The 21905-nt window shown below is 42.4% G+C and overlaps 1 pseudogene; it reads left to right on the forward strand.

The window, feature by feature from the left end:
- Positions 1–19719: 19719 nt before the first annotated feature.
- LOC126189275 (5S ribosomal RNA) lies at positions 19720–19837 on the forward strand (annotated as a pseudogene).
- Positions 19838–21905: the final 2068 nt, after the last annotated feature.

A 21905-nucleotide genomic window follows, 5' to 3' on the forward strand; every position in this document is an offset into this window, starting at 1 on the left:
GACCAAAAGTCTTGTTCCTCCTGCCATCGAACTTCGCTAATTCCCACTATATCTAACTTTAACCTATCCATTTCCCTTTTTAAATTTTCTAACCTACCTGCCCGATTAAGGGTATCGTCTGCGAAATCTAGATCTTCGAGCCTATCCCGCATTCCCCATTGCACACCTCTCGTCCGTCCCCCATCACTCTTTTCATCACATGGTCCAACACCAAAAGAAATAGTGTTGGCGAAAGAATACACCCTTGTCGTACTCCCGAATTAAGTTGAAAAGGCTCTGTTAGTTCTCCATTATGTAGTGTTTGGCATGTTTTCAGCTTATAAATAACACAAATGTGGCGCCTCTTTTCTTAAATTTAAGAGTTTTAACGTAGTTTTTATGGCTTCTTAGTGACTTATAAGTAACAATAGTTGATGTTCAAGCACAGTGGCTAAGATTATGTAAGAGCAAGGAGAAACTACATCGTAGAGCTATAACACTAACTACGTCACAACGCGAAGAGAATGTTTTTTCACAATTTATTGATGTCTAAGTGAATAATCACTGTAGACTCTTTCATTAGCATTCACATTCTCATTTGCATTCGCATCGCATTCCTATCCTGGTTTGATTCTGTTCTGATTTTTTCATAGCTGAATTAATGTAAGTGCGTGCTGAAAATATAATTTGAAAGCAAATTGTTATTCAGAATCGTGTGTATTATTTATGCAAGCCCAGTCAACTCTTAATACCAAAAATATTGTGAAAAACGTGGCACATGTTAAAGAGGTCATTCAGTCAAGATGGTGTACTCAGTAATGAAACAAAGCACTAGTCTCTGCCAGAAATATCGACTCTTAGACAATGTGTCTAGTAGTGTATTTTAGTACGACAGTATGCCATCTTAGGCTATTTATAACACTTGTAATAAACATCGAAATCGAAATCATGATTGTGTAAGTGTAAATGTAACACTGTAAATAAACAACAGTCTAATGGCGGTACTGACTTTAAAGAAATATGTTATGACTGTGGGCCCACATTATAAAAATTATTTTAGGACAAGCTTTTCATAGACACCACGACCGGCAAGCGTCATAATCTAAACTGTAAAGTTGATGAATGAAAATTGAATTGAGGACTAATAAACGAAAAACGTATCATATTAGCACCCCTGTAAAGATGTACACAAACCACTTGGCGTGACTGGAAAAGTAATCTGTTCTGTATACACCGAAGAGCCAAAGAAACTGGTGCACCTGCCTAAATCGTGTAGGGGCCCCACGAGCACGCAGAAGTGCCACAGCACGACGTGGCATGGATTCTATTAATGTCTGAAGTAATTCTGGAGAGAACTGACACCATGAACCCTGCAGGGCTGTCCATAAATCCGTAGGAGTACGAGGCTGATGAGATCCCTTCCGAACAGTACGTTGCAAGACATCCCAAATATGGTCAATAATTTTCAAGTCTGGGATGTTTGGTGGCCAGCGGAAGTGTTTAAACTCAGAAGAGTGATCCTGGAGCCTCTCTGCAGAAATTCTAGACGTGTGAGGTGACCCATTGTCCTGCTGGAATTGCCCAAGTCCGTCGGAATGCACAATGGACACGAATGGATTCAGGTGATCAGACAGGATGCTTAGGTACGTGTCACTTGTCGTAGTCGTATCCAGATGTATCAGGGGTCCCATATCACTCCAACTGCACACGCCCCACCAGCTTGAACAGTCCCCTGCTGACGTGCAGGGTCCATTGATTCATTACGTTGTCTCCATAGCCGTATACGTCCATCCATTCGTCCGACCAGACATGTTTCCAGTCATCAACAGCCCAATGTCGATGTCGACGGAGCCAGGCGAGGCATAAAGCTTTGTGTCGTAGAGTCATCAGGGGTACACGAGTGATCCCGCTCCGAAAGCCAATATCGATGATATTTCGTTGAATGGTTCGCAGGCTGTCTCTTCTTGACGGCCCAGCACTGACATCTGCAGCAATTTGTGGAAGGGTTACACTTCTGTCAAAATGAACGATTCTCTTCAGTAGTCTTTGGTCCCGTTCGTGAAATGGTCGTACAGGTAATTCCCATCGCTCGTGCGCCAACTATAACACTACGTTCAAAGTCACTTAAATCTTGATATCCTACTATTGTACAAGCAGTAACCGATCTAACAACTGCGCCGGACACTTGTCTTATATAGCCGTTGCCGACCGCAGCACCGTATTCTGCCTGTTTATTTATCTCTGTATTTAATTACGCTTGACTGGAATACTCTCTTTCAAATTCTAAAGGTGGCAGGGGTAAAATACAGGGAGCGAAAGGCTATTTATAATTTGTACAGAAACCAGATGGCAGTTATAAGAGTCGAGGGACATGAAAGGGAAGCAGTGGTTGGGAAGGGAGTGAGACAGGGTTGTAGCCTCCCCCCGATGTTATTCAATCTGTATACTGAGCAAGCAGAAAAGGAAACAAAAGGCAAATTCGGAGTAGGTATTAAAATCCATGGAGAAGAAATAAAAACTTTGAGGTTCGCCGATGACATTGTAATTCTGTCAGAGACAGCAAAGGACTTGGAAGAGCAGTTGAATGCAATGGACAGTGTCTTGAAAGGAGGATATAAGATGAACATCAACAAAAGCAAAACGAGAATAATGGAATGTAGTCGAATTAAGTCGGGTGATGCTGAGGGAATTAGATTGGGAAATGAGACACTTAAAGTAGTAAAGGAGTCTTGCTATTTGGGGAGCAACATAAGTGATGATGGTCGAAGTAGAGAGGATATAAAATGTAGACTGGCAATGGCAAGGAAAGCGTTTCTCAAGAAGAGAAATTTGCTAATATCGAGTATAGATTTAAGTGTCAGGAAGTCGTTTCTAAAAGTATTTGTATGGAGTGTATGGAAGTGAAACATGGACGATAAATAGTTTGGACAAGAAGCTTTCGAAATGTGGTGCTACAGAAGAATGCTAAAGATTAGATGTGTAGATCCCATAACTAATGAGGAGGTATTGAATAGAACTGGGGAGAAGAGGAGTTTGTGGCACAACTTGACTAGGAGAAGGGACCGGTTGGTAGGACATGTTCTGAGGCATCAAGGGATCACAAATTTAGCATTGGAGGGCAGCGTGGAGGGTAAAAATCGTAGAGAGAGACCAAGAGATGAATACACTAAGGAGATTCAGATGGATGTAGGTTGCAGTAAGTACTGGGAGATGAAGAAGCTTGCACAGGATAGGGCAGCATGGAGAGGTGCATAAACCAGTCTCAGGACTGAAGACCACAACAACAACAACATTTAATTACGCATGCCTATACCAGTTTCTCTCGCAATTCAGTGTCGTAATCTACAGCTCCCGATAAAGTAGTTTCAAACTAACTTTAAGTAGTTATAATTCCCATTTTGTTAATTTCCTTTCTGTAAGTGTTTGTGAGGATGCGGAGATCAACTACAACTGCTGCTAAACTTATAAGCTCATTTTCGATAGGAGAATTTCTCGACACATTGATGTTCGTAACATTGGCTGAAACTGATTGGCAAATCGCTCGTTTATGGCCGGGTCGAGGCGATCGACCGACTGCACTGATATCGCTGGCGACTGTTCGCTGCGATGCGTCGTCCTGTGTTCAAAAATGGTTCAAATGGTTATGAGCACTATGCGACTTAACTTCTGAGGTCATCAGTCGCCTAGAACTTAGAACTAAATAAACCTAACTAAGAACATCACACACATCGATGCCCGAGGCAGGATTCGAACCTGCGATCGTAGCGGCCGCTCGGCTCCAGACTGTAGCGCCTAGAACCGCACGGCCACTCGTGTGTGGGGCCCTCGTCTTCTCTCCGATGCCTCAGTCATTAGAGGCACTGAAGGTCCGGTATTTGCCCAATAAAATCCACTTCCTGTGAACGGCGAAGATGTCAGTTGGGTGTGAGTTCCCGCGGATGTGGTTGCCGGGGTAACGGGCCTGCGCCGTCCCGTGCTGCGGCTGGTGAGGCTGGAGTGTGGAGCCGCGGCTGTCGCTGCGCCCGCGGCCTTGGCTGGCCGTTCACCTTGACACCGCCCGCTGGGCCGCGCCGGCCTGCGTGTCTGGTGCGCGGGCGGCAGCGCCTCACAGGTGCACGCACGCACGCACGCACACGCACGCACGCCCGCCGGCCGCCGCGCCGACCCGTCGAATTAATTTGTATCGGGGCCGCTCCCCTGCCCGCCGGCAGCGCCAGATGCTCGTCTCGCGCTGCTCGCTCCGCGCTCTGCACACGACACCTGTCACTGTCAATTCAGCGCGAATGCCGCCACAAACTTATACACACCGGCTCGTGGGCGGCGAGTCACGAGTAGCGAAATTTGTTTCCCCTTCTGGAGAGATTTGCAGCTACTACTGTTGTCATATGGATTAATTCATTTTAATGTTAGTCTTTTAATTGACACACGCACATTTAAGCCCATAACGTGAACGCTGACGCAGGTGGCAGTCCTTCACTCCCGGTATTAATTTCGTTTTCACGATCGTCACAATCTGTGACCTGGGCTAGTAAAAAATGTTCAAATGTGCGTGAATTCCTAAGGGACCAAACTGCTGAGGTCATCGGTCCCTAGACCTACACACTACTTAAACTAACTTATGCTAAGAACGACACACACACCCATGTCTGAGGGAGGACTCGAACCTCCGGCGGGAGCAACCGCGCAATCAGTGCCACTCCGCGTGGCATGGGCTAGTCGGAAACTAACTTCTGACCGGTTGCGAAATGGAAAACACTGAGAAAATCAAAAATGGTTTATTCGCAATAGTTAGCTACACATCACAGCTACTTGTCTACACAGTCGCCGCTGCGATGTAGACATATTTCCTAGCGTTGTTCCAACTTTCCAATACCCTCGTCATACAATGCAGCAGCCTGTGCTTTCTCCCAACTCTCTACGCTCGTCTACAGCTCATTGTCTGTGCCAAAATGTTGTCTTCATAGCCAGCATCTTCATTGCCCCTGCTGTGTGCGGCCGAGAATTGTCATGAAGAACGAAACGCATGACAGTAATGTCATGTGGGCTGCATAACATCACGCGAAGTCTCTAACCAGACACTCATATTTGGGGCATCTTTACGTGCTCAATGTGCGCTCAGAATTGAAAATAGCGACGTGATGCGATCGACGAGCATACTGGCGACACTATCCAACACATCTGTGCAAAGCTTCATCGGATTTTCAGTATGGTTCCCATTTCATGACTGATCCGAACATACTTTCCGAATAGCCCTCGTATTGCGCCGGCCGCTGTGACCGAGTGATTCTAGGCGCTTCAGTCCAGAACCGCTCTGCTGCGGTCGTAGCTTCGAATCCTGCCTCTGGCACGGATGTGTGTGATGTCTTTAGGTTAGTCAGGTTTAATTAGTTCTAAGTTTAGGGGACTGATGACCTCGGATGTTAAGTCCCATAGTGCTTAGAGCCATTTGAACCTCGTATTACTGGTCAACAACGTCTACATTTGTACCCCGCAAAAACTGTCCAGTCACATTAATGTGAACACGTCAAAGGCCTCAATAACATCGTTTTGCAATACAGACGTCCAGGAAGAGAATCAATGATGTTCTGAAAGGTATAGACAGGCAATTCTGCGAAGATGTGGTTCATCTGTAAAGGAGACCGCTTATAAAACACTAATACGACCTATTCTTGAGTACTGCTCGAGCGTTTGCGATCCCTATCAGGTCGGATTGAGAGAGGACATAGAAGCAATTCAGAGGCGGGCTGCTACATTTGTTACTGGTAGGTTTGATCATCACGCGAGTGTTACGGAAATGCTTCAGGAACTCGGGTGGGAGTCTCTAGAGGAAAGGAGGCGTTCTTTTCGTGAATCGTTACTGAGGAAATTTAGAGAACCAGCATTTGAGGCAGGCTGCAGTACAATTTTACTGCCGCCAACTTACATTTCGCTGAAAGACCACAAAGATAAGATAAGAGAGATCAGGGCTCGTACAGAGGCACATAGGCAGTCATTTTTCCCTCGTTCTGTTTGGGAGTGGAACAGGGAGAGAAGATGCTAGTTGTGGTACGAGGTACCCTCCGCCACGCACCGTATGGTGGATTGCGGAGTATGTATGCAGATGTAGATGTAGATGATGTGGAGCCACGTCGACTCCAGTACCAAGGCCAACTGCGATAGGTTTCTCGCTCGAGGATCCATGGCGCGAACAGGTGGTCTCACAGATCTTCGATTGGGTTTAAATCCCCGGAGTTTGATGCCCATGGGCGTATGATAAGCTCATCCTGATGATCTTCGAACCACGCACGTGCATTGAGAGGTGTGTCTCACGTTGCATTGTCCTGCTGATAGATGCCATCGTGTCGAGGATAAACAAAGTGGATGCGGGGGTGGACATGGTCTCTAAGGAAAGAAGCATACTTCTGTTGATCCAACGTGCCTTCCAGAATGACGAGGCGACCCAGGGAAAGCCACGAAATCATTCCTCGGTCCATACTGCTCCCTCCTCCGGCCTAGAACCTACCGGCAATTGTTGCAGAATGTTTTCGTGCAGATCTTTCACCTATATGTACCACTTAATGGTGTCTGGCGGTTGACACTTTTTGTACCGCTAACTGAGCCCTCCAACCCTGTTCCAGTCACGAGGGAAGAATGATTGTCGGTAACCTTCTGTATTGGCTCTAATTTTTCGAATTTTCTCTTCATGATTATTACGTGAGACGTATGTGGGGGGAAGTAATATGTTTTTCGACTCTTCCCAGAAAGTGCTGTCTCGAAATTTCAATAGTAAATCTCACCGTGATGCACATCGCCTCACTTGTAACGTCTGTCAATGGAGTTTGTTGAGCATCTCCGTAACGCTCTCGTGCCGACGTAACGATCTCGTGACAAAACGTGCCCTCTACGTTGGATCTTCTCTATCTCTTGTATCAGTCCTATGTCCGCCCCAGTAGCTGAGTGGTCAGCGTGACGGATTGCCGTCCTCCGGGCCCGGGTTCGATTCCCGGCTGGGTCGGAGATTTTCTCCGCTCGGGGACTGGGTGTTGTGTTGTGTTCATCATCATTTCATCCCCATCCGGCGTGCAGGTCGCCCAATGTGGCGCCGAATGTAATAAGACCTGCGCCAGGGCGGCCGGACCTGCCCCGCGAGGGGCCTCCCGGCCAATGACGCCAAACGCTCATTTCCATTTCCATCAGTCCTATCTTGTTGGGATCCCAGATAGATGAACAATACTAAAGAATCCGTCAAATAAGCGACTTATAAGCCACTTCTGTCGTGGATGAATTACATTTCCTTAAGATCCTTCCTTCAGTATGACCTGCATTTCCCTCTATTTGTTTTATGTGGTCATTCCACATTTACGGTCGCTCTAGACATTTTCTCCTAGATATTTTACGGGAGATACTGTTTCCAGCGGTTTCTCATCAATAGGGTAGCTATACAGTAGTGGATTTCTTTTCCTATGTGTGCGCAGTATGTACATTTATTTACGTTCAAGGTCAACTGCCAGAACCTGCACCATTCATCAATATTCTGGAGGGCTTTCTGCAAATCGTTACTATCTTGTAGCGACGTTACTTTGCTATAAAAAGCCGTATCATTTGCGAACAGCCTTAGCACTACGGGACTTAACTTCTGGGGTCATCAGTCCCCTCGAACTTAGAACTACTTAAACCTAACTAATCTAAGGACATCACACACATCCATGCCCAAGGCAGGATTCGAACCTGCGACCGGAGCGGTCTCGCGGTTCCACACTGTAGCGCCTAGAATCGCTCGGCCACATCGGCCGGCCGGCGGGCCCAGGTTCGATTCCCGGCTGGGTCGGAGATTTTCTCAGCTCAGGGACTGGGTGTTGTGTTGTCCTAACCACCATAATTCCATCCCCATCGACGCGCAAGTCGTCGAAGTGGCGCCAAATTGAAAGACTTGCACCCGGCGAACGGTCTACTCGACGGGAGGCCCTAGTCACACGACATTCACATTTTGACCTTTACATCTATCGATTTTGTTCCGATAAGAGCGACGTGTTGAGTTCTGTCTGCAAGACTTTGAATCCAGTCGTAAATCTGCTCGGATACTAATCAAGCTCGTATTTTTTTCACTAAACGGCAGTGCTGGAGTGTGTCAAAAGCCTACCTGAAGTCAAGGAACGTGGAATCACGCCATTGTCTACGGAGCCGCGGATCTCATAGAGGAACAGAGCGAGCTGAGTTTCGCAGGATCTCTGTTAGCGGAATCTATGTTGACTTTTATAGAGGGAATTTCCCTTCTCCAAAAACGTCATAACTCTTGAGCAGAAAGCATGTTCCAAATTCTACAACACATTGAAGTCAACGGCATGGGTCTATAACTGAGTGCAAGTGCCCTACGGCCCTTGTTAAAACTGGGAATGATCTGCGCTTCCTTCCCGTCGCTACGTACCCTTCGTTGCTCAAGAGATTTACGATAAATTACTGCTACAAGGCAAGCAAATTCTTTCGCAGAATCTTATAGATTTCTCATCTGGTCCTGACGTCTTTCCACTACTAAGCGACTGTAATTGTTTTCTATTCTGCGATCGGGTATCTCGATACCTGCCATTTCGACTTTCGTATGACGATTGAAAGGAGGGACAATCTTACGATCTTCCACGATGAAACAGTTTCGAAAGATCGGATTCAGTATTTCGGCCTTCTCTCTGCTATCCTCTGTTTCGGTGCCAGTATGGTCACTGAGTTTATAAGTAGAAAATTTTGACCCACTTACTTATGTTACGAGGGTGACTCAAATGAAAACCTTAAATTTGTAACAACAAATCGAAATTTCGCGCCGTTATCCTGTAACTTGGTAAGCGTGCTACAAACAACGTGCAGAATGGCCTGTAGGTGGCAGCATAGTGCAGAAACACACATACCGTCACAGTATCAGTATAAAGATGGCCGACCCATTGCGACTTAAACCAGGGAAGAACCGCGTTCTGATATTCGGTTTTTGCGTAGTGAAGGTGTGAAACCTATTGAAAGTCATCGACGAATGAAGGTTCAGCACGGTGACGCATGTTTGTCACAGCAGCAAGTCTACGAACGGAGTAGGAAGTTCGCGAATGGTGTGACTTCAGTGGAAGATGCTCCTCGTCCAGGTTAGGCACAATGAGTTGTGACTCCACAGAACTTTGCAGCAGTTGAAGCCATAGTGAAGGAAAACCGCCGAGCGACACTGAATGACATTGCAGCATGTTTACAGATTAGTCATGGGTCAGCACACCACAGTGTGCATGATGTGCTCCAGTTTCACAAAGTGTCTGCAAGATGGCAAGATGGGTGCCACTGCAGCTGACTCACAAAATGAGAGAACGACTTGTTCATGCCTGTGAAGAACTTTTCGGCGCTTTGAACGAGAAGGTGATGGCTTCCTTGCAAGAATCGTTACTGGGGACGAAACCTGGGTTTACTTCCACCAACCGGAAACGAAGAGAGCGAGCAAGGAATGGCGCCATTCCTCATCACCAAAACCAAAGAAGTTTCGAACAGAACCATCAGCAGGGAAGGTTATGCTGACTCTCTTTTGGGACAAAAAAAGAGTCATTTTGTAGCATTACATGCTTAGAGGGACCACTGTCACTAGTGCATCATACACAGATCTCCTAAAAAAAATCATCTGCGGCCTGCAATCAAATCAAAGCGACGTGGATTGCTGTCAGCAGGTGTCCTTTTGCAACATGACAATGCAAGGCCCCACACTGCCCGTACAACAGTTGCAACAATCACAGACCTGCATTTTTAGTGTCTTCCTCATCCACCATACTCACCAGACCTTGCGCAAGTGATTTCCATATGTCTGGACCACTCAAAGACGCAATGGGAGGAGAGAAATTTCGTTCTGATGAAGAGGTACGCCACGCGGTGCATGAGTGGTTGCGCGGACTACCAAAAGAATTTTTTTCTAAAGGAATTTATGCACTTTGTAAGCGCTGGAGGACTTGCATTGAGCGTGGAGCAGATTATGTTGAAAAGTGATAAAGCTTTGTACCACTTCTGCACAATAAATAAAAGTTTTAAAAATATTTTAGGTTTTCATTTGACTCACCCTCGTATATATGACTAAAACCTCTTAGCGTTTTTACTCAGCTCTGTCGACAGTGTTTTACTTTCAAAGACGCTGAATGCTTCTTTCATTGCTCTCCCTACATTTTCGCTCATTTTCGCTTCGTTCAGCTTTTGTTTGTCAGCTTAGTCTTTACTTCTCTTGAATTTGAGATGAAGTTTCTTTGTTTACGTAGCAGTTTTCTAACACGGGTGTTAAATCATAGTAGGTCTTCCCCATCCCTTAACACCTTACTTGGAACATATTTGTCTAGGACATATTGCGCGATTTCTTTGAATTTTTTCCATTTGTTTTCTGCATCTTCGTCCTCACCACCGAATATTCAATGCTGACTGCTCAGATACTCAGAAATATGTATCCTGGCGCTGTTGTTAAGCAAAAATATCTTCCTACCTTTCTTAACATTCTTTGGCAGACCCGTTGTCATAGATGCGATCACAGCCTTATGATCACTGATGCCTGATTCGATGAGTTGAGGTCTGTTTGTTGCCAGGAGGTCTAAGACGTTACCCTCACGAGTTGGTTCCCCAACTATTAGCTGAAAAGTAAACATAAAGAACAATGTTACACGAACCCCTGTCTCTGGCACCGGTATTGATAGCATAAAACTCCCAGTATATACCTGGCAAGTTGAAGTCACCCCCCGCTACAACGGCATGATCAAGAAAATCATTAACGTTAATTTGCAAGTTCGTCTGAAGCACTCTACCACTAGAGCTCTTCAGACAGAACTTTCACGCTGGTGGGACGTAAAACGTGATTCATGTATAAAGGCCTCTTGTCGCCACTCAGTGGATGTTCAGATGTAGTACTGACAGATTCCAGCGTTCGTCGTCGATGAACAGCAATCAGTATTGCTGCTTGTACCAAGTGCCTGCTGCGGGAGACCCATACGCAGCTACGTTCTCTGAATGCTGGTTGGGGAGATACTGTTGGTAGACCCTTGGTCCATCTGGGCGGTCAGTTGCTCAATTCTTGCATATCTTTTCGCCAGTACACAACTCCGCTGTCGTCCTTCACCCCTGTTATCTATAGCTTATGTTGTACCACAGTTGCCTCGGCGCCGGTTTTGGGTAGCACCATTTTGTCATGAACCGTATACTTTAACTACTTTAACCACGGCGATACGAGAAATGTTTTGAAACATAGCTGTTACGGAAATTCTTCCAATCTTGGCCCGAAAGCCAATGATCGTGCCCCCCTGGACATGAGATAAATCGCTCCATCTCCGCATTACGAGAGCAACTTCACTGTTTTCCACACGTCTCCGACGCCCTTTACGTACTCTCCATTGGTAGTGATGACACCTGTCGTCTCTGATTGGTTATTGCACGTTTATGTCCAACATAGGCGGTGGTCGCATTAATGAGGCTGGACCGCGTATAACGGCATCTTCTTGTTCTTTTGTAAAGTGCACAGATTTATGCTTCGGAACATCGATAGGATTTTTCCCAGTATTTCCATCACTTTGAAATTCTCTCAAGGACTGGACGAATATATGTGAACATTTTATTCGATATTGCTTTAAAAGATGTAAACGCCGTATGACATTTTTAGCCGTGATATATCACGAGATGGGTTCATCTGCCTGTCGTAAAATATGTCCTTTCTCCGCACTCTTTGGCCCCCTTTCCTTGCGGATATCTGAAGGTGGTGTCGTATGTTAACTTGTAGAGTGTAGTTGAGTGTAATAGATGCGTGTATAGTGTATTGTTCTACCTGTGTGGTATTATGATAATAATAATAGTAATAATAATAATAATAATAATGACATTGTAGCAAAAATAATACATCAACAGCTTGCCTTACAACATAAACTTATAAAACAACACGTTCCCACATACAAGTATGCACCACAAAATGTACTGGAGAATGACGTATACAAATTATACTGGAACAGAACCATTATAACAGATAAAACAACACCATATAACAAACCTGACATCATACCCGCCAATAAAAACAATAAATTAACACAACTAATCGAAATATCCATACAGCTACATCCAAACTTGTGTATACAACTACAGAAATCTGTAATTATTGATACTTGTTCAATTACCCGAAAGTTCCTAAATGCAATATAACATATACCGTACAGTTAAAAGGAAGTCACGCTTGATCAAGGTCCGCATCACTTTCCATTTTTGACCAGACATAACGTCTGAAAAAAGAAAGAAAGAAAGAATAATAATAATAATAATAACAACAATAATAAACCCCGTGGAGGCCCGGGAAAAGAATAGGCCTCCGGTATGTTCTGCCAGTCGTAAAAGGCGACGAAAAGAACAAACCACTAATAGGGCTAACCCCCTTTTAGTGTGATTACTTGGTTCAGGACAGAACTAAAGAAGCCTCGGAAAAGCGCCGTCATGGTCGGGGACGATGCTTGAACCCTATGCCCGCCCACAATGGTAACAACACTGCTAGCCAACTGGACAATGATTTAAATCGAAATAGAGGTGTTTTGCAGGATATGCTTCCTGCAACCACCCTAGAAGGAAAACAAAGACAGAGAATGAGATGGTCAGATGAAGTTAACCGACACCTCATGTACTGTTATTACCAAGCAACAAACCTAGGAACCAACACAACTGGATACAGATCACAAGTATACACAACATTTATTACCAGATAAACAGAATTAAAATTTTTAACAGAATAACGACTAGCTGATCAGATCTGTGTAATAATCAAACATAACAGGATACCCCAGTCAGAATTAGAACACATCAAACAACAAATACTGGAACAAAATAATGTGCAATCAGAAGAAGAAGAAAATACAGTAATTGACTCAAACATCCCAGAACAAACAAACAAAGAAAAACACGCATCAATTAAACAATCAGAGGAAAACGAAATCTTAAGACAGCCACCAGAACAAGCACAAACAGAACATGAAGTGACACACATGTTAGATATAGAAGAAAAATTTCAGCTGACATATATAGAATACAAAGACACACATACAGACATTAGACCATTCTTGCATAGACCACCAAATAACCCACAAGTCGAAACAATAATAACAACTATCAACACAATCATACACAACAAAATAAATGAAAATACAACTATGGAAGAGCTACAACTACTGGTTTATATAGGAGCACTCACTACACTAAATATACACACTAGCCAGAGATCAGAACCAACACACAGAAGAAACCCACAAAACCAGCATGGCAACACAGGCTACAGATCAGAATAAAAAAAACTGAGAAAAGACATCTGACAGCTAACACAATTTATAAGAAATGAAATGTCAGAAAAAAAAACGAAAAAGGTTAGGTAAAATCTCACAACAAGAAGCGATAGAGCAATTAGATGAAAAGAAGCAGAAATTACAAGCATTGACCAAACGACTTAGAAGATACAAAAAAAGTGAAAATCGAAGGAAACAAAACCAAACATTCAACACAAACCAAAAGAAATTTTATCAGACAATAGATAACACACACATTAAAATAGACAATCCACCAAACATAACAGACATGGAACACTTCTGGAGCAACATATGGTCAAACCCAGTACAACATAACAGGCATGCACGGTGGATACAAGCAGAAACAGACGCATACAAGATGATTCCACAAATGCCTGACGTGATAATTTTGCAACATGAAGTCACCCGAGCAATCAGTTCTACTCACAATTGGAAAGCAAATTTCTGGCTAAAGAAGTTCACCTCAACACATTCACATCTAACTAAATTATTTAACAGTTACAGTGCAGACCCATACACATTCCCTGATACACTTACACATGGAATAACTTATCTGAAACCTAAAGATCAAGCAGACACAGAAAACCCAGAAAAATATCGCCCGATAACATGCCTACCAACAATATACAAAATATTAACTTCAGTCATTACGCAGAAATTAATGACACACACAAAACAGAACAAAATTATAAATGAAGAACAAAAAGGCTGTTGCAAAGGAGCATGGGGATGTAAAGAGCAACTGATAGTAGATGCAAAGGTGACATATCAAGCTAAAACTAAACAAAGGTCGCTACACTATGCATACATTGATTATCAGAAAGCTTTTGATAGTGTACCCCACTCATGGTTACTACAAATATGGGAAATATACAAAGTAGATCCTAAATTGATACAGTTCCTAAACATAGTAATGAAGAATTGGAAAACCACACTTAATAGCCAAACAAATTCAAATAATATCACATCACAGCCAATACAGATTAAGTGTGGAATATAACAAGGAGACTCATTAAGTCTTTTCTGGTTCTGCCTTGCTCTGAACCCACTATCCAACATGCTAAATAATACAAATTATGGATACAATATTACTGGAACATACCAACACAAAATCACACATTTGCTATACATGGATGATCTAAAACTACTGGCAGCAACAAATCAACAACTCAACCAATTACTAAAGATAACAGAAGTATTCAGCAATGATATAAATATGGCTTTTGGAACAGACAAATGTAAGAAAAATAGCATAGTCAAGGGAAAACACACTAAACAAGAAGATTACATATTGAATAACCACAGCGACTGCATGGAAGCGATGGAAAAAACAGATGCCTATAAATATCTAGGATACAGACAAAAAATAGGAATAGATTATACAAATATTAAAGAAGAACTAAAAGAAAAGTGTAGACAAAGACTAACAAAAATACTGAAAACAGAATTGACAGCAAGAAACAAGACAAAAGCTATAAATACCTATGCTATACCAATATTGATCTGCTCCTTTGGAGTAGTGAAATGGAGTAACACAGACCTAGAAGCACTCAATGCACTTACACGTTCACAATGCCACAAATACAGAATACATCACATACATTCAGCAACAAAAAGATTCACATTAAGCAGGAAGGAAGGAGGAAGGGGATTTATCGACATAAAAAACCAGCATTATGGACAGGTAGACAATTTAAGAAAATTCTTTCTAGAACAAGCAGAAACTAGCAAAATACACAAAGCAATCACTCATATAAATACATCAGCTACACCGCTGGAATTTCATAACCACTTCTACAACCCTTTAGATCACATAATGTCAACAGATACGAAGAAAGTAAATTGCAAAAAGAAAACACTACATGGCAAGCACCTGTATCATCTAACACAGCCACACATCGATCAAGACGCATCCAACACATGGCTAAGAAAAGGCAATATATACAGTGAGACAGAAGGATTCATGATTGCAATACAGGATCAAACAATAAACACCAGATATTACAGCAAGCATATTATTAAAGATCCCAATACCACAACAGATAAATGCAGACTCTGCAAACAACAAATAGAAACAGTAGATCACATCACAAGCAGATGTACAATACTAGCAAATACAGAATACCCCAGAAGACATGACAATGTAGCAAAACTAATACATCAACAGCTTGCCATACAACATAAACTAATAAAACAACACGTTGCCACATACAAGTATGCACCACAAAATGTACTGGAGAATGATGAATAAAATTATACTGGAACAGAATCATTATAACAGATAAAACAACACCACATAACAAACCTGACATCATAATCACCAATAAAAAGAAGAAATTAACACAACTAATCGAAATGTCGATACCCAATACAACAGATATACAAAAGAAAACAGGAGAAAAAATTGAAAAATACATCCAACTGGCTGAGGAAGTCAAGGACATGTGGCATCGGGATAAAGTTGACATTATACCAATTATACTACCAACTACAGGAGTCATACCACACAATATCCACCAGTACATCAACGTAATACAGCTACATCCAAACTTATATATACAACTACAGAAATCTGTATTTATTGATACATGTTCAATTACGCGAAAGTTCCTAAATGCAATGTAACATATACCGTATAGTTAAAAGAAAGTCACGCTTGATCAAAGTCCGCGTCACTTTCCATTTTTGACCAGACATAACATCTGAGAAAAGAAAGCATAATAATAATAATAATAATAATAATGAGAGAAAGGAGAGTGTGCTCCTGAGACTTATGACCTAAGATGTTGAGTCCCATAGTGCTCAGAGCCATTTGAACCATTTGAGTGTGCTCCCGACACATAGCCCACTGCTTTCGAATAGCATCAAGTGAACCACCGAGGTCAACGTCCCCATTTGACGAATGGATCACCATCAGTAATGTCATATGGCCTCACTTAGAGACACTGCAGAGAGGTTTAGAATTTAATCCAGGACACTTGTGCAAAGACTGTGATCAGGAACCACCTCTCCTCTTCTTTGCGACCAAATACTGGCAGCGAAGCTTTCATCCACCTCTAGGCTGCCGTTCCTCCGAGTCGAGCGTCATTGCAGAGGCGTCCGTTACCGACCTCGGTTACGGAGGTTGGGAGACAGTACTCCATTACAGATAACTGCGTCATCTACAAAAAGTTACTACTAATATTGACGGCTAGATCATTCATGTACGACGTGAACAGCTAGGGTCCCAACACACTTCCCTGGAGCACACTTGAAGTTAGTTCTTCTCTTGATGACTCTCCATCTAAGATAACACGCTGCGTAGTCCCTGCCAATAAATTCTTAATCCACTCAAAAATTTCGCTCGATACTCCTTTCGTTGATAAGTATAGGTGCGGTATTGAATCAAATGCTTTTCGGTCGTCAAGATATAATGCATCTTCCTAGCTGCCTTTATCCATGGCCTTCAGGATGTCATGTGAGAAAAGCCTGAGCTGGAACCGTCATGACCGATGTTTCTGAAATCCAAGCTGACTGTCATGGAGGAGCTCATTCTGTTCAACATAACTCATTACGTCAGAATCTTCTTCTATCAATCCAGAAATACGGTTTATGGCCTGTACACACCTTCCCACCCTCCTTCTTCCTGTAGAAGTGTATTCAATTGCTTGTCAAGGGATTCTCTGAGGTGACATACGCTATACATGCTCCTTCAAATCCTGCTTTCATTGGATTACTTTTTCTATTTAATGGTTGAACCCCCTAGTTCTTTCTTCATTTCTTATTCTGTCTTCCTCTTGTACAGTCTTCCACTGAGCTAAGGAACTTTATTTCTTATGTTTCAAATTGCCTCAGGTCTTTTGCTCTGAGTTTCCAGCCCTCTGTTCCATAAATTGCGAAGTACTGTAACATAAAGTTTCATTTGAGTTTATCTTCTTGTTTTACGCTTCAGTTTACTTTCTATAGTGCTCCATATGTGTTGATATTTGTTAATTTTCTTATTTATGTCTTTCTCTTCTTTTAAATTTATTTGGCATCATAGATACTTGAAATGGGACAATTGTTCTGTTATTATATTATTGATGATTATCTTAGTCCTTATAGGGTACTTGTAATGTTGCATTAATTTGTTCTGAAAGCGGTGCTGATATTCAAGACCATAAAAGTGGGTTAAAAGCTGTGAGCTATCTGAGGGAGTTGCATTACTACGCAACTGTTTCACCAGGTATCCAGTCTAGCTTACCAAATTCCCAACCAGACTAACATTAATTATAATCTTTTAGTACTCATCTAACGATAACCGGTGATATATATATATATATATATAAAAAGACAATTTAAATAAAAAGAAATAAATCAGTTTATATTTGGACATTTATTTTAACATTGATCATTCTTCCGTTAAAATTTGAGCATATCAAACTTGATTCATAACTAAACTGGTGCCTTATTTAGAATTGTGTAAATGTGAGTTTGTAATCTTACGGAACACATCAAATAGGGAGCCAAGATTGGGAGACTACATACAACACTGCATTCATAAAATAACACATGAAGAACGTTGAATCATATGCAAGAGGAAATTAACCACAACCAACCGATTCAATTTTTACCCAAAGAAAGCAGAGAGGTTTCTATTCTTAGTATGGTACTCTCCATCCCTTGTCATGTTGGTATAGGAAGCTTCCTCTCTGGTCACTTCCGTTTGTATCTGTGAAGCACGCTCGGTAGGGGCCCAGGTCAGTCTGTCCGCGGCGAGCGTCTGGAGTGGTAAGATCTCCAGCTAAGCACGTGTCTGATAAGTCCGTAGGACAATGGATTTGTCAAGTTCAGCCTAACTGAAAATTTAATCATTCATAGCCCAATCCTGTCCGTCATGAAATTACCACACACTGGTATACTAAATTCATACTAACTCTCTGTGAAATCTTTCCGAAAAGAATAGCTGAGGGATACTTTGATGCTTACACCACATGCTTCATGTAGTCAACTTGGTTTACACAAAGAGTGTAACTCCACAATAATTTTGATAATTAAAATAAATTACATCGAAACGCAATTTACAAAAGAAAAACCTCGAAGTGGTTACTATCGTCTTACTATTAACCTGATGGGTCAAACAACTGTATAAGCATGTGGTACTGGTCTCACAAAGTAAACCCCATGTGGGTTGAACATAAAGAAAAGTTGCTATATTGAAAAATATTGCCAAGACGAGACATTATAGTCTCAAGCACATTCGCATTTAAGATTGATGATCTTAGTTAGAGTTACTGATCAACACATGGTTCCACTTTACTCACAAAGTACTGACAAAACAACTACCGGAAGATATTCTGAACTTCACACTCGAATTACACTGCGTTGCAATTTAAGATCACATTAGACATTTTAGAGCTAAATCTGAAATAAAGGTGATTAAATTTTCAGTTAGGCTGAACTTAAGAAATCCATTGTCCTACGGACTTAGCAGACACGCGCTTAGTCAGAGATCTTACCACTCCAGACGCTCGCCGCGGACAGACTGACCTGGGCCCCTACCGAGCGTGCTTAACAGATACGAACGGAAGTGACCAGAGAGGCAGCTTCCTGTACCAACATGACAAGGGACGGACAGGACCATACTAAGAATAGAAACCTCTCTGCTTTTAGAAAGCGTAACTACCTGTTCCGACGTTGGTCCTACTGTTCTCTAGCAGACAGGGTTGTCTGCTACCATGAAGTATGGAACTAGAAATACATTTGCTCATTCATCCTCTCACACAGAAAGGAAGGGGGATGACAGTATCTTATCATATACAATATATAAAAGAAAGCAGATGTAGGTTCCGTATGAGACTGTGTGACATGAATTACATATAAACTGTGTTTTAAAGTATAGTAGTGTGACAGATCGTTCTTGTTTATGTGTAAAAGTAACACTTTTCACTGCTCAGTCTCCTCCCAGATAGTCAGTAACACCACAGTAAATTTAGAAGAGGAATTTATGTCGTAAATGACAACATATTTAAGAAATTAACATGAAAGGAATCCAACAGAGACCTTTCATACTTTCATAAATAGCCCATTTTTTTCAAAATGGTTCAAATGGCTCTGAGCACTATGCGACTTAACTTCTGAGGTCATCAGTCGCCTAGAACTTAGAACTAATTAAACCTAACTAACCTAAGGACATCACACACATCCATGCCCGAGGCAGGATTCGAACCTGTGACCGTAGCGGTCGCTCGGTTCCAGACTGTAGCGCCTATAACCGCACGGCCACTCCGGCCGGCGTCATTTTTTTCGTTTTTGTTGTTGATTTCTTTATATCATAATTTTTGATACCTTTAGATTGTAATTTAGGTTTTTATTGTTTAACCTATGTACCGCTGTTTGTAATTTGTCTTCACTGTCCTGTATGATTACCCTGTCGAAGGCAAAAGACATTGTATTGAGAAATTTGCCTGACCTAATTCCTATAGTAGGCAACGGTATTGCCGCAGTGGATACACCGGTTCCCGTCAGATCACCGAAGTTAAGCGCTGTCAGGTGTGGCCAGCACTTGGATGGGTGACCATCCGTGTCGCCATGCGCTGTTGCCACTTTTCCGGGTGCTCCCAATTAAGGAGCTAGTCGGCCGAATAGTAGTGGCTCCGGTCAAAGAAAACCATCATAACGACTGAGAGAGCGGTGTGCTGACCACACGCCCCTCCTATCCGCATCCTCTGCTGAGGATGACACGGTGGTCGGATGGTCCCGATGGGCCACTTGTGGCCTGACGACGGAGTGCTATAATTGTTATGCCCTGAGGTGTTCTGTGCTTCATCCACTCTCTGACCAGGTCGTCGATGCCGTTGTTGAACAGTCAAGGTGGCACACTACAGCCTTGTTTTACTCCCTGGTTTATCTCCATTTCTGGTGTCAGCATTTTGCCACTATCTATTCTAATTTGGGATACTTGTATCAGGTGTCTGGGGAAACCTCTTTCTCCATTAACGATCAGAGCTTTTCCCTGTAGATGCAGTCAAATGCCTTCTCAAAGTCGATGAATGAAGGCATGTCTCCAAACTGAATTCTCACCTTCTATGTACATTTTGTTTCAGAGTGAAACATCATCGGCACAAGATTACGTACGCCTGCTTATTGTTCTAATAAAATTGAATCGGAGATGTTTCGAAGCCTTTCTTTAATTATTTTGCTGTACAGCTGTGGCAGCTACAGCAGAATAATTGAGAATCTCTTGTGAAGTTCTGCAACCAATGGATATCGGACGATACTATTGTGCATCACTTCTGCTACACACTTTGTAGATGAATATGGCCTGTGAGTATGCCTTGTGATATGCAGCGAGCAGAGGTAAACGTGTGACGGTGGCGACTTCTGCATAGCCTAACACAGCGAGGATGAGCTTTTGTGTGGTATGGCTGCCACCGGTGGGATTCCAGCACTGAATTGACGAATTCCTTGCCTACTACGACCTATCTCTTCGCTGTTACAAACCGCGACAGTACCAACATGTGATGGCGACAGTTTTACTCAAATCAAGTCATTGAGGGTACTTCTGACAAGGTAGAAAGTGAAAACACCAGTGCCTCTTTGATGTAAAAGCGTCGTAGGGACACCCACGAAGTAGTCGCGTGCAAATGCACTGACATTGTGTTTCTTGCACAGCGTTTGCCGACAGTGAATATGAACTCCGACGACATTTCAGCCACAGTACACGTCGATCAACGCTAACGATCAAAAAAATTAAGAGCACTGTCCACCGCAAGTTTAAATGCCACCTGGTGGCTTTCAGAACACGTGAGGCAGTACGGCGCCCTAACTCGTTTCAAAACCCGGATGTACTACAGAAATAAATATAAAATCCTACAAAACTGAGTTCCTTTTAAGTTGTTTGGAACGCTGATTGGGAATACGATGTCGGAATTACGAAATTCAAAATGGTGGATTCAGTTTCGCTGATCAAAAATTATAAATTTAGCGGATTCGAGTAAACCTTCGGGTATAAAGTATACTAATATCGCGAATAACGAATTAGAAGTCGAAATTGCCGTATGGAAATGTTTTATTCGATATTTCACATTTTTAGATCCTAATCATAGTTACATTCGTAACTTGTATGACACTAGTTAACAAATTTAAACTTTTTTCTGCATCTGGTTTGTAAATGGGTGGATTTACCCAATTTTGGGGTGTTGAATACACTGTTAAAATCAGTTTTTCTCAATGACGTCATATTTCCTAGACACACAGCAGAATAAAAATTGGTAATAGCGAAAATTGATACAATTAAGTAAAACAAAAATACACATTCAGAACGTTTGAAATCAATACTATTTTGTATGTATATAAAGGGGCATGACGCCAACAAAAGGTTCAAATTAGTTCAGAAGATATTTTCACCTTTAATCGTCAATGGTTTTTGAAAAATGCGACGACAGAGCTCTTCTTTTGTTTGCCGTTTCATCACTCCCCCTAACAAGACCCCAGCAGTAGTCACTCATCATCGAAGGGTTCCAATGGCCTTAACGGTGTTCCATGGTAAGAATGTCTTGGTGAAAGCGTTCACCATGCTCATCGCTTACGGCTCCGAAATTTTCCTGGAAGAAATCAAGGTGAGAATGTAAAAAGTGAATTTTAAGCGACATTCTACACCCCATGTTCTTA

The sequence above is a fragment of the Schistocerca cancellata genome, chromosome 5 (assembly GCF_023864275.1).
Source record: "Schistocerca cancellata isolate TAMUIC-IGC-003103 chromosome 5, iqSchCanc2.1, whole genome shotgun sequence".
Taxonomy (NCBI): Eukaryota; Metazoa; Arthropoda; class Insecta; order Orthoptera; family Acrididae; genus Schistocerca; species Schistocerca cancellata.